The sequence below is a fragment of the Triticum dicoccoides genome, chromosome 2B (assembly GCF_002162155.2).
Source record: "Triticum dicoccoides isolate Atlit2015 ecotype Zavitan chromosome 2B, WEW_v2.0, whole genome shotgun sequence".
Taxonomy (NCBI): domain Eukaryota; kingdom Viridiplantae; phylum Streptophyta; class Magnoliopsida; order Poales; family Poaceae; genus Triticum; species Triticum dicoccoides.
The window spans coordinates 516,346,065-516,359,465 of record NC_041383.1 but is presented as its reverse complement, the minus strand read 5'-3'; the positions used below and the strand labels follow the sequence as shown (position 1 = coordinate 516,359,465).

General features: G+C 44.3%; 1 non-coding gene across 1 annotated transcript; it reads left to right on the top strand.

The window, feature by feature from the left end:
- Positions 1–1,697: 1,697 nt before the first annotated feature.
- Positions 1,698–1,772, top strand: TRNAP-UGG. Its single transcript has one exon. It is a non-coding gene; the product is annotated as a tRNA-Pro (tRNA).
- Positions 1,773–13,401: the final 11,629 nt, after the last annotated feature.

Genomic DNA, 13,401 nt, shown 5'->3' with positions numbered 1-13,401 from the left:
TCTTTCAACACATACATCGACGAGGGTGTCGATGACTTGAGTGAGGAATGGTCATGTGCTAGAGGCCGTACCTTTGGAGTAAGACCTCAACAAGGGGGTGTGCAGTTTAAATGTAAATGACGAGCATGGAGAGGCCAAGGTCATTTGTAATTAGGTGTGGCTGATGCAAGAAGACTGGCGAGCTGTCCATGGTGAGAAAAGTTGTGATGCTACTGCAGGGGGCATCCTGGTGTAGTTGAGGGCGCAAAACTTCTGTGCGGGTACAACTGGCACTTAAAAGACCTTCCGTGTAGATGAGTTCTCTTGAGTGAGACTAATCGAGTTACGAAGAAACCTTTGCGATGGTGTTGTGCAGTTGGGTTCTCTATGGAGGAACTTCGTTGTGGGGACCAAGGGGTCTTCTTAAGAAGAGTTGCTTTGATGAAAAGAGTGTAGCCATGATGGCAAGTCAAGGTGGGGCCCTGTGAAGGCAAGCCTTGTGTATGTTGGTGTGATGACGAGAGAAAGGAAATGCCCAGGAACAATAGTTGTCCGTAGCACACCCTGCAATGACTTCGACCAGCGGACCAGCCTATCCAATACCCTACGCCATGACCTTAGAAGTTCGTACCCCATGATATTCAATGACACCCATAGACATTTGATCATTCATACCTCACAGTACGCTTTCTTCCATTTTTTTGGACTTTGAATTCTAAGCGAAGGAAGCTCAGTGAAAGATAGACTGGGATTTGACAGCAAGAGGAAAGCAATCATAGTACGCGGCACACACCGCTGACGAATGAGATTGACGTCCCAAACCAACACAGGTTCAAGACTAAGTGCAGAACCAAGAATGCCGTGGATAGAAAAGTGAGTGCTTCCTCAAGCTTCATGAAGGAAGGGTCCAAGGACCTAAGCGACAACCTCTACGAAAAAGAAAAACCTATATATAGATAGTGGTATGTGTTCGCTGACACTAAATAGACTTGGCTCGGGGCAGAACTGAGTGGCTAGGCTAAGTTCCCTAGTCTTCTATTGGCCTACCCACCCCTACGACATGGAGGCGCTTACCCTTCTCCAACAAGCGTTCCACCACGCGGCAATTGATTATCGCTTTCCGTCTCAATCCGTTCCAGACCAAGCCCCTTCTCTGATCGGGGGAAGGTCATTCTAAAACATCAGATCTCCCATTGATGCTGATCAAAAATAAGTTTATCCACCTAGAATATATGATAGGTACCGAAAGATTGGATGTCATTTCTAAACACCAGGCGAGACGAGCAGCCCTATACCATGTGTAGCCACACTCTAGTGTCCTTTTCTACTTAGTTGGACAGATCACTTCAGAAAATCGTATAAAAATCAAGCAAGAAAACGGATGCGCTAACGCGCAACGGCTTTTGCGCTAGTTGCTCAAAAAATCGTATAAAAATCAAGCAAGAAAAAGGTTCTAGCAGGCTGCGTGGGACTGTAAATCCTCTTTCGCTGGCTGGGCCCTTTGGACTCGAAATCCAAACGGAGTGAGTGGTTCGATTCCACTCTCAGAACGAGACTGAACAAAATAAAATGCAAGTGAAACGAGACGAGAATCAAATTGTAGGCTTCTTTCCTAAAAGCGGTGGTTCTCGCCTCCCTGTGCCCAAAGCGGGGTGGGCGACAGCGCTGCGGTTCTTTTCTTTATCAATCGGGTAGATCCATATGTTCTAAGGGGGGGACGAGGTGTAGCACAGTCTGGTCAGCGCATCTGTTTTGGGTACAGAGGGCCATAGGTTCGAATCCTGTCACCTTGATGTGGTATTCACACAATGGGGCCGAAGTGCAAAGCCCCGCAGCCTATCCGTGGTCGGGAAGGCAGGGGTATTAAAAGTGAAACTTGGCTTGCGTGTGCGCGCACACAAAGGAGACTGAGTTGGATTGCAAAGCCTCTCAAATGGAAGGAACCTGTTTTAAAAACCCCTTTCTACAATCTTGAGAAATCTCACGCAAGCAACTACACGCCGCAAGTCTTCGGTATTGTTCGCAAGGAATTTGAAAAGATTGACTCCGCTTTTTTTTCTTTTCGAGCATGCCAAGCCTCCAGTAGAGCGGAGTTCTGTGCATGAAGTAGGCGCAGTTTACAAACTAGCGAATGGTCAAATGAATAGGCTCGTTTCATCAGGGGTAACCAAGGAGTAAGAATGATTTGATAAAGTAAACATTCCCTTTGAGTGCGGTTCCTTCAGAACAAGCTCTTCCCTTTTCAGATTGCTTCTTTGGGCCACTTGAGCATCGACTGGGCAAGGTTGGATTCCCTCTACTTCGGGTGGCTACTATTTCTCAACAATGTTTTTTCATTTGATCCAATAGTCCTCCGTTAGATAGGAACAGCTTTGCTAAATACTGAGAACTCTCGAATAGAATATGAGAAGGGAAAGATCCTTTACATAAGGAACTATTGATCATAGGCGTACACTCTGAAAAGAATTGAATGAAACTCTCTTGTTTCGTCAACTTTGATATCATTAGCTGTCTCTGTAGCTGGCTCTCATGTCTGGTGTTCCAAGTAAATACTTTTCAACTAGCTGGGTCACCGCTGTTTTAAACCCTGACTTGGAATCAGAGCCATAAACGAGTGATTCAGTCAGACGGACGATTGAGTTCTTAAAGCTTGGATCGGCACTTCTTGTGTTGAAACAAACACGCTGTTGCTAGCGCCCTCAATGCTCTCTTCGATACTTCGCAAACATAGCTCCTTCTACGGGAGATAACTTTCGATCACTTTCATCTCAATTCGTTTCATTGGCTGGTCGAGTGGATGATTAGACACAGGCGGAGTATTCAAGTTGTCCCTACTTCAAGTTGTCCCTACTAACTAACGGGTCTAATTATCGCTGGCTCACAGGCTCCTTCGAAGCAAACATTCGCAGCGCCCCTCGCATTCAAGCTCTTGCTTTGTCCTGCGGCCTGCCCTCTAAGCAAAAGCAAGATCTAGACAAGAGTGAAAAGCAGTCAGAATATTAATAATCTAAAAAGGCCTTCCTTGGTTGTGTAGCTAATCCCCCTCCTTGACAAGAACAGAATTTTTGCATCTTCAAACTGGTTATGGGTGATACCCTCATTCCCCATTAACTCACTAGAAAGCCCTTTGAATAAGCCTCAGGAACACCCATTCCTTTCGGATCAGGGGGTGGTTGTTTTAACTACTCGTTCGGGGAACATTAGACAAAGTTACTTATTTGAGAAAGTAAATGAACCTGAAATAGGACCTATGTGATAGTTTGCAGCATGAGCATGTAGATGCTGGTTATGGTATCAGATCTGAGGACCAAGAATTTCCAAAGGATAGTACTAGACTCAATAAGAAGCTTTCAAAACATAACTTCTCATATTTGGTCTGTGGGCTACCATGCTTAAGCTTTCTTATCTTACTCTTTCCACTAACGTTAGGACTTAGGCGAGCTGCTGAATACGAGACACTTCTTTCTCGGCCGTGCCTGGTCTTCCCTCGGGGATGGGAGAATATAGAAGGTGGGTGGGTGGATCTCTATTCTCCATAAGGATAGGGTTGATTTGATTGGCATTCACGCCTTTTAGAAAGAGCCACTCAATGCAATTCTCTTTTGGGCGAAGAGAGTATGCCCAACTGGAGTGGTTTCCGCCTATATTCCTACTAATGTAATCTCCAAGATGGACAAATCTTCTTATCTGCGGATCTATTCCATGCCGGAATTCGACCTGCTATTCATGTGGGTATTTCACTTTCCAGAGTAGGATCAGCGGCTCAAATGTGCCGCAATGAAACAAGTAGCTGGCAAATCCAAATAGGAACTAGCTCAATTCGCAGAGTGACAAGCCTATTATTCGCCTCTGCTCTCGATAAAACTAGCCAGAATCCATTGTTTTTATGACGGGAATTGCTTAAACAATCCCAATCAAACCTTCTCCCAGTGGAAGAACAGATAGCTACTATAGCTACCGGAACGATAGGATATCTTGATTCGTTCGAAATTGGACAGGTCAAGCTATTTCTGGACTGGATGAGTTACGTAAACACCTCAAAGATACTCATTCCAAGAAATTCGATCTTCTAGCCAGCTTCTAGCCAGGTGGATAAGGATGGAATCTGGTATCCAAGAAGAGGATGTTGGACATTCTTCATCCCGGAGGGCCGGGGAGAGGAGAGATAGCATCACTCTGACTTTGCCGGAAGGAGGAAAATCCAGAGTTGGCTTTGGGAGAAGAGAAGGAAGCTCTCAGGTTTAGTGATTCATACCTGTCCTGTCTTTTGTTTTCAGGGTTTAGATTTCCGGTCCAGAGCTAGTCTACTTATTTATTTTATACGGAAACAGAATTTTGCATATTATATGGAATTTGTCATACCAGGTTTTCCTAGAGTTGAGGAATTCTATCCATTCCAGGAAAAGCACTGGTTTGAGAAACTACACTACAGGAAAGTACTAAGGAATAGGAAGCTGCTACTTATACTTCTTATTCTTGTCCAAAGATGCCAGGCCGAGACAGAAACCCAACTAGTGAAATAGAACGGATCTCTCTAATAAACTGGCGTTCTTCTCTTCGGGTTGCTGGTATCCTTATATGGATCCGTCTTGTCTCCTCGGCTCGATAAGCTAGCAAAGTCAGTTTGTTGGATTGGTCTGTCCGGTCTGTCAGTCAGGAAAGCACGTCAAGTCGGTTAATAGCTATGGTCCCGTTTCTAACTCGGTGAATTGGTATGGCCTGGAGGCCCGGCAATAACAACAGCAGACAGGTCAGTTGTTCAAGTCCGTCTGGTTGATAGGTCAGCTCGGTATAGAATCTTGTCTGGTTTCTGAAGTCGGTAAAGTCCAATCAGTAGAGTGCCAGTTAAGTTCCTCAAGTAAGGATCTTTGATTCCTCCAATTCGGTAGGTAATCATAATAGTCTCGGCTCGGAATGCGAAGATGCTGCTAATCTGTTAAAGGGATCTAGATCGCATTTATTTGATATGCGTCCCTTCTTCAACCCCGGATGTGTACCTGACGCCAGGGAATAACGTAGTTCTAAAGTAGTGACTCGTGTCTTGGAGGTCGTCCATCCAAATGTTCCTCTTTGCCATTGCCCGCGTCTACTCCCATAACCGAATCGATGGCCTATAGCGCCATGCCATAATGAAATTCTTGATCATTTCTTTGTTCGTAACATGGCGTAGTGTATCACTGGGTGCCACAATCCCATTCAATTCTTGTCCATTCAATACCATGGATATATCGATTTCTATTTTCAGAAAGCTCCTATTTATTTCGATTGATATCTCTAGCAAATATATGTGTAGCGTATGTCAAGATAAAGTAAATCAATCCGTATGACGGCAGGGAGCGGAGGCAGCTTCAACTCAAGTGAGGAGCAAGCTTACCTCGGGCGGGTAGATTGATCGGCTCCTTCATATCTCGGGATTTCGCTTAGGCCACCCAGGCCATACCATAGAAAAAAGATCTGGTTTCCTTTCCCTCATCAACCTGCCGTTCTTTTATTTCACGAAAGAATCTTTCCGTCCGTATTGAGCAACTCAAATTCCTAGAAAGCCGTTGGTGCACCCACCCAGTGAGTAACTACAAATGCAGTGAGTAACTACTAATGTTACAAACAAAGAAACTTTCATAAAGTGGACCCAACAAGCAAAGCAACGGATTGGGTTGCACTGCCTTTTGGCGTTTTAGTTAGGCGCATCCTCTTGCGGGATGAAAATCTGCCATAGCACGCTCCGCGCCTTTGAAGGAACATTTGCTCGATGATGGTCCTACCCTACGCGGGCTTACTAATGATGGCCAAGCACGCAGTCATTCCCGTTCTATTTGATAGGGGAAGCAAGCTAGTCAAAGAAGAAGGAAGCATGGGTATAGGTAAGTCTAGACATATTGACACGGGCGTATACTGAAATAGGCATAAGGCCGCTAACGCTAAGGAGACAGCACCACTTCTTTGTTCGTAACTAGGACATGTATTGATGCTAGAGGCAGACTCCTGGCACTTATCACTCCTTAGATGAACCAAGACAAGAGTGAGTCCGCTAAGGGACAAGTATGACTAAAAGAATGATGGCAGATTTTTATGGAAACGATTCTATTTGAGTATATTGTCTCATTGGGTTTGTCATTGTCGATAGCTATTCTTGTCGCCGTTAGGGCTGGCCGGATGATCCATCACATAAATGCTATTAATGTTGAAACACAAGTAACTGATATATCCAAAGATGTTCTTAAAGAACAAATCATTTATCAATTGGAAATACTCTATAAAGTCTATAGAGATACTACTGAGGGTGTGCACTTACCGGCAGGAGTCAATCTCCAAGAAGTAAGCATGCATCTCTTTTTTGTAGACGAGAGAGTGAGCCTTCTAAACAGTATCTACTGTGATCTTATTGCAAAGGGAACTGGAAGTGAATACTTTGGCCAAGTTATACAATTTCTTCTGGGATAGCTTGTTGTGGGGCTTTCCGAAGGGTCGTTCTGAGAGTGGTCTCTTTTCTTTAAGGTTGCATATATTGTCGGAGAAGGGAGGGCCAGGTCTAAAAGTGCCGAGTTGGGTTTGGGACAAGATCAGGAAATAGTGCATCTTATATAGTGGGTGCCAACTTGATTGCTGCTGAGATTGCTTGATAGGAAACTTTGATTGATACGAGCAGATGTGAATGAATTGAAATAGTCAATAGTGGTGATATGATCCCGGTATCTACACTCGGATCTACTTCTGCTACCGAGACTGCTGCTACTGTAAAAGCATCAGGAACGTGTCAATTCACTGAATAAAGTGCTCTTTCCATTGATTTATGGATGAAATCACGAAAAAGAGAAGGAACCACCGATTCTGCATCAAAAACAGGGGTTCTGGAGCCAGTTTCTCAAATCGTAAGTAGATCCAATCTAGGGCAGTTGATAAGTGAGGTTCTCCGGTCGAATGCAAATAAGCCAGAGAGTATCTCTTGTTTCGAGGAAGAAACAAACATCCTGGTCTCAATAGATCTTGATTCTATGCATGCGTCAGACACATCACGAGCCGGAACAAACGAGTGCTTTCAACTCACGAGCCGGAACAAACGAGTGCTTTCAACAATAAGCAATACCCGAGCTTCCTTCTACCAACCAGGATTCCGATACCAATTCCAATCTGGCACAGCACAAGGAAGTAGCGCACCAGAAGAACCAATACAAGAACCCTTCCTTCCAGCCAGAATCCGTCTTTCTTGTCCTTTGCATTCGAGGAATGGGATCTGCCTTGTGGAAACAAAAGCTATTTGTTCGAGTCAAGCAAGCGGACAGTCAGCTAAGAATACTGGAAGAGAACTCTCTAGCCCTGCACTTAAACTAGACTAGAAATCCGAAAAAACACTAGTTTTGGCCCATAGCGAAATGGAGTTTTTCTTCTCCGCGGGCTCCCCATGCTTGGCGCCATAGGCTTTAGGACTTTTGGCACTAGGGAATCATAGTTTGATCAGATTCGTGGACAGGCTCCCGAGGTCAAATCGGATTATGGACTTTTCCAGCTAAGTGAAAATGCACTTCACTACTAGCAAAGAAGTCAGCTCAGGGCAGGGCCGGTGGTAATCTCAGATAGGAACTTGCCGGGATCCTTCCATACCTGCCATCCACCACTACTACTGATTGTTTCCCAGAACGAGCCATACCTTTTCCCAGAATGAGAATACGGCTGAGGACGAATAGCGGCACCTAGCTTTAGTTTCCACACGACATGATGGATCTATCACTCTCTTTAGCCAGGCCATTCTCTAGAGGAGAGTTCCGAGAATGAATTCCAATCTGGTACCAATCGTAGAAATCGTATTGTAGAGTTCTTCTCACGCCTAGCACAGCTACAAGCATTCCTCGAATGCAGAGACAAGACGGAGGATATCTGATCCCGCAGAACATCTGCTACCAACTACGGATTACCTTGTTTCCATGAAATCCATGTTTCTGGCACCTTGGCCCCCTCTACCTACGAAATTCTGATTCCTATGGTTGAAGAAAGTACAGCGTTGTCAATTCAACCTGAAAAAAGGGGAATAAGTTGACAAAGTCAGCTTGAATATTACAGTATGGATCAAAGGAAGCTATACCCGCCTTGATTTCTATCAAACTTATTAGATAGTAAAGCAGACAAGTCTGAAATGGAATGTTTGATCGGTATATGTAGGGCTCTCAAAAGAGAATCTATTTCAGCATAGTTGATTTTCAGAAGCCAACTAGAACTTCGCAGCTGCCGTATAGTTGATTGTTCCCACCAGTTTCGTTCTCATCTGGTCAGTTTCACGAATGCAAGGATTTACTACGACTCTCAGGTGTAAACCTTGGTCGTATACAGCGGTGAACTAGCTAAATATAGCTAGAGGAGTAATATAGCTAAATATAGCTATAGGGCATTCCACAGAGGTGAAATTCTCTCGGCAAAGCAGAACAAGAAGTAGCAGAAAGCAAAACAGTATAAGGGTCGTTCGGAGTTCCAGGCACAAAACAATTCTACAGAACTGGGTATACCAAACAGTTGATCAACAAGGCAAATGTCCACTAAACCAGCTAAACGGCTCACGAATTGTTTGGAATGCGATGGCAAATGTGATCTCCCAGCAATATCTCGAGTCCAAAACCTCACTCAGCTACATATATCATCATCTGCGGCAAGAACATAGCAACACCAAAATCCTACCAGCAACTGCTGCAATGCACCCTCCTCACGACAGCCAACCATCGACGGTGTCAGACTATGATTCAGTTGATGTACTACTCCTCTTTGTTCTGTTTCATGTTTTTGGCGGTTTCATTCTTGTGTCTGAGTCCGAAGAAGATGGTGGATGTTGATCCAGTAGCAAAATTGTGCTTCCTGTTGCAGGATTTATGTATCGTGCCGTGCGTAGATACGGACGACATGGAAAAAATCCAGGTTTATGTACGACATGCTCTTTCCTTCCTTCATTCGGTGACGCACAGAGGTGGCAGAGTCTTGTTCCTGCAGTCGCTCACAACTTTTGGGAGCACCGAGATCCTGAATAAGATGCTGCACGAATTGGCTGAGGTGTTGGGAGCCCCCAATAGAGAAGGACGATGCGGAAAGGGATGATGGGAAAGTGACAAGACTGGACTTCGACTCGTTTAAAAAGAGTTGTAGCCGTACGGAATTCCAATTGGAATGGACCCATCTCATGATACAAGTTACCCTGGATTTCTTTCTATTCCTATTTCGCTGGGCAATTCTAGTTTTTGTTATGATGATCTCATGGATAGTAGTATTGAGTTCTATAAACAGATTGATAGTAGGTTTTAAGATAGCTTAGCCCTTGCTATGATTCAATTTGTATTGGAGAAGAGGGGCGCCAACCCTATGGGGAATGTAGCTATGTTGTACTTCTTCCTACTAGCTACGGTGCAGCACCTGTTCCTAGCTACGATGCTGCTCCTGTCCGCCCCTTGATTTATCACCGCTTTGGTCTTTTACTGGTCATTGATTTATAGACGGGAGGATAAGTACCCTGGCTCGACCCCAGATATCGATTTAGCATTCCATTATCGGATCTCCGAAACGGGAAACCAGAAAAGTAATCGAAATCGTGTGCCAGCGGGACATACGAAATTCACACTTTTTGACTCTCAATCCATAGGTGGAGATACCAGGGGTGGGTTTTCATGGCCTATAGTCTCCCCTGCCGACGAAGCACGAACTACTTGTTGAAATCGCGGATCCAAATCTTGCATTTCTCCTCTACTCGTCAAAGGCCTCGTATTGTTATTCCCATGATTCATGTGGGCTATCTGCTCTTTATTTTAGGGTCCTACTCCCACCTATCCTTAAAAAATGATGTGAGTGGCTCATACTAATCAAATGTACAAGTAACTGACCCTTATCAAGCTTTCCACACATAGTGTTTTGATCTAAGATTGCAATTCTTCCATGTTTCCGCATTAGCATATTGTTCCATGGAGCTAGGGTCCAAAATAGGAATCAACAAGTGTTTCCACGACTCTACCGCCCGGCCAATCCTGTTCCACTGAATCCCCTCCCTTTTTCATGGCCACATATCTTTATGGCTAAGGAGTGGGAAATCTTTCTCCTGTTACACAAATCAAATGTTTCATTTCATCCGGGAAAAGCCACCTCTTTCTCCACAAACAATGTCTTTGTCATTTGATCCTGTTTTTATCCGTTAGATAGGAACAGCTTTGCTAAATACTGAGAACTCTCAGATAGAGTATTAGAATGAAAAGACCATTAATTATATAAGGAAGAACCCAGGGTTCTAGCCCATTCCCATTCCTAAATCAATAATTCGTAGTGCTTTTGCCTTTCTTGCGTACTCCATGTGAACCAGTTGCTAGCCATATGTTTAGGAGGCTATTTTCTCCTATTAAGTAAGATTCTTAAGCTTAATTAGCCCAAAGATCGAAAAGTACGGACCATTTTGAAATAAAACCGGACCATTTGTAAATCAAAATAGAAAAAGAAATCTAGCTACTCTCTTCTCTGTCTCCTTCAGAAAAAGAAAGCTAAGGCAATTGGTGTTGAATAAACAAAACCACACCGAACCAGTCAGGAGTTTTCAGAGATTATGCCCAGCGTCACATGACACCACTTCATTGTATGCAACACGAGGAACCGATCAAGAAAGACGAAGCAGACATGCACAAGTTCAAGAGCGAGGTCAGACAAGCATGTATCAGAACAGCAACGTGATCAAGGCTGCAGCTGCTGCTGCGAGGACTAACGTCACAAGGGAAATCTGGCAGGAACTGAAGGCCACCGATCCCGACCGATCGTGCGGCACGGACGTCAAAAGCTCCTCCATAGTCGACGGGGGCACTTCACTTGTCCTGGGGCGGCAGCAGCACGGACATGCACAACTGATTTCAATTAGTACACATGAAGTATGATCAACGATTCCGCAAAGATATTAATTCCAGTGTTCAAACGATCAAATGGATGAGATGATCAACGATTGCTCAGATTAAAAAACTAGAAGGTACAGTTACAACTTAACAGATCTGTGCACTCAGAGTTTGAGAAGACTATATATATAGCATCCGCATCACCAGGACACTCGATACTGTAATTAGTAGGCAGTTACAAGTTAATAGAACAGATGCTGCGAGTAGAAGAATTGAATCAATAATCAGTTTTATCATACAATCAAGTTTGAATCTGTATTCCTATAGCCCTATAGCAGCATATAACAAGAAATGGAGAGAACACCGCAAGTGAAAATAAAAAAAATTCTGTTTTGTTGTGGGCAGATGAGCAGGGATCATATGGTGCGAAAGCCGAAATGGCCAAGAGTCTCTGAATGGCATTAGTGGCCGCAGATTCACCGAATTACTAGACAAGCAGAAAAACATTTACCTGGAGACATTTTAGGTGTGGGAGGTGAGTTAGGTGTGAAATGCATCTCAGGAAGCGACTTGAGCCCTGTTTCAAATGGGGGGAAACAAATAAATGAAAACATAAAATTGGTACATTCAAAAGAACTGCTCAACTGATCAGTAATCATGACTAACCATAGCAAAAAAGGACAGTAATAATATCCTTAAGAGTAGCAACCAGAGCTCGCTGGTAATCCGCATCTACCACCAACCATCACCAATGTAGCTTCACAAGGACTCACAAGAACAAGGATAGGAGCGCATAAACTTATTTTGTAACTTGTTCGGTGATCAAGAACACGCGCATAGGGAGCACAAGAATCGATCGAAGCATATACTCGCCATCAAGAAGGGACAAGTTTCTGCCCCCGGTCCTACTCCCCAACCAACCCACCGAACTAACTCCATACGTTCATCATCATACATTGCGTACCGTGCATTTTTCCTCTTCCTTCCATACTGTGCATGAGGCCTTTGGCTACTCAATTTATTTTCTTTTGCTGCTTCTCTATTCTACATAGACCCGGCAATCTCCCTCCGACAAAAGCATACTTTTTGAGTACTCTAAAGAAATATAGCCATTGGGCCGGCTTTAGGATTATGCTTACTCCTACTGTGGAGAAAACCAGAGGAGTCCGACTACCATTTCTTCGTATGAAGTACATACTTGTTCTTCACCGTGCAAGCTCTACAGGTTTCGGAATCCGAGGCCTTCAAGTTCAACCGTAGACGTAGAAGCAAACCGGTACTTAAGCATCGAGCGAATGAGAGACGAGTGAGACGCCTTTAGCTCCTAGAATGCCTTCTTCAACTTTGCTATACGCAATTCGTGCGCCAAATAGAACTGCTAGACTACGTCGAGTTGTGACCACTCATGCCTCTAAAGAGCGAGGCAAAGGGTAACACTAGGGCGGAGCTCCACCTTTTGTTCTTCCAGCTCGGACTCCTAAACTAGAAACTATATAAGAGGCACGAGATGATCAGGTGTGTGCACTAAAGCTCGACATGATGAAAGCTTATGAGAATTTCACTGCTATAGCTGATACGGGATCTAATGACTTATTTCTTAAAATAGGGTTTTATGACTACCGAAAGTTTCTCTTTTCATGACACAGGGGGGGTCTCTATGGCCCTAGTTTCTTTGGCCCATTTGAAATGAGCTACGAATAGGTCCTACTTCAGACAATCCTTCGTTGTCCCTTCAGAGGAGATGAGTGGGATGACGAATGAGTTCTTTAAACATCTCTATACTGCTGAAGGTACTGAAAGAATGGAGGATGTTCGTTCTGTCGACAGTTCCTCGGAAAGTATCTCAGGCAATGAATGAGCAATTAACTGTGCCCTTTACTGGTTCTGAAGTGTGATCTTTTTAAGATGTACCCTGAAAGGCCCCTGACCCGGACGGCTATCCAGCCCACTTTTTTTCAGCGAAGGTGGGATTTCTATGGTGATGAGGTTAGTGACTTCAGTTACCTTCTCGGTTCTTTTCAATGGGGAGCGTCTTGAGGAATTCAAACCTTCTCAGGGACTACGCCAGGGAGATCCAATCTCTCCGTACTTATTCTTGTTAGCAGTAGTTTAGGTATTCGAAATAGCGAAATACATAAATTATCTATCTCAAGTACGTCTCGTACTTATCTTGAGCCATCAGTCAGATTGAATGCAGCGCCCTGCCGGCAGCTCCTGACCTCTGTTCCTATGGGGGAAAGAAGGTGTGGCTTTGGACCCCAAACTCTTCCATGACGCCCTTCTTCTTATAGCGTGGGTAAGTGATCAATACAGACAAAAATCACACCCATTGGATCCATCCTGATATGATTGGGTGATTTGCACGTTCCCTTAAGAACAAGCACACACACACTAAATCCTAAAAAGAAAGATAGATGCTCATCTTCACACTGATAGCAGCAGGCTCACTACGTACGTTGTCCAACCCACCTCGTAAGACATCTTTCCTCGGATAGCCAAGCGAAAGAGGAGGTCTCAAGCGTGCAAAAACACATGTATGAGCAGGAAAAGATGTGCAATCAAGCTCAGAGACCGCAGATAACGGATC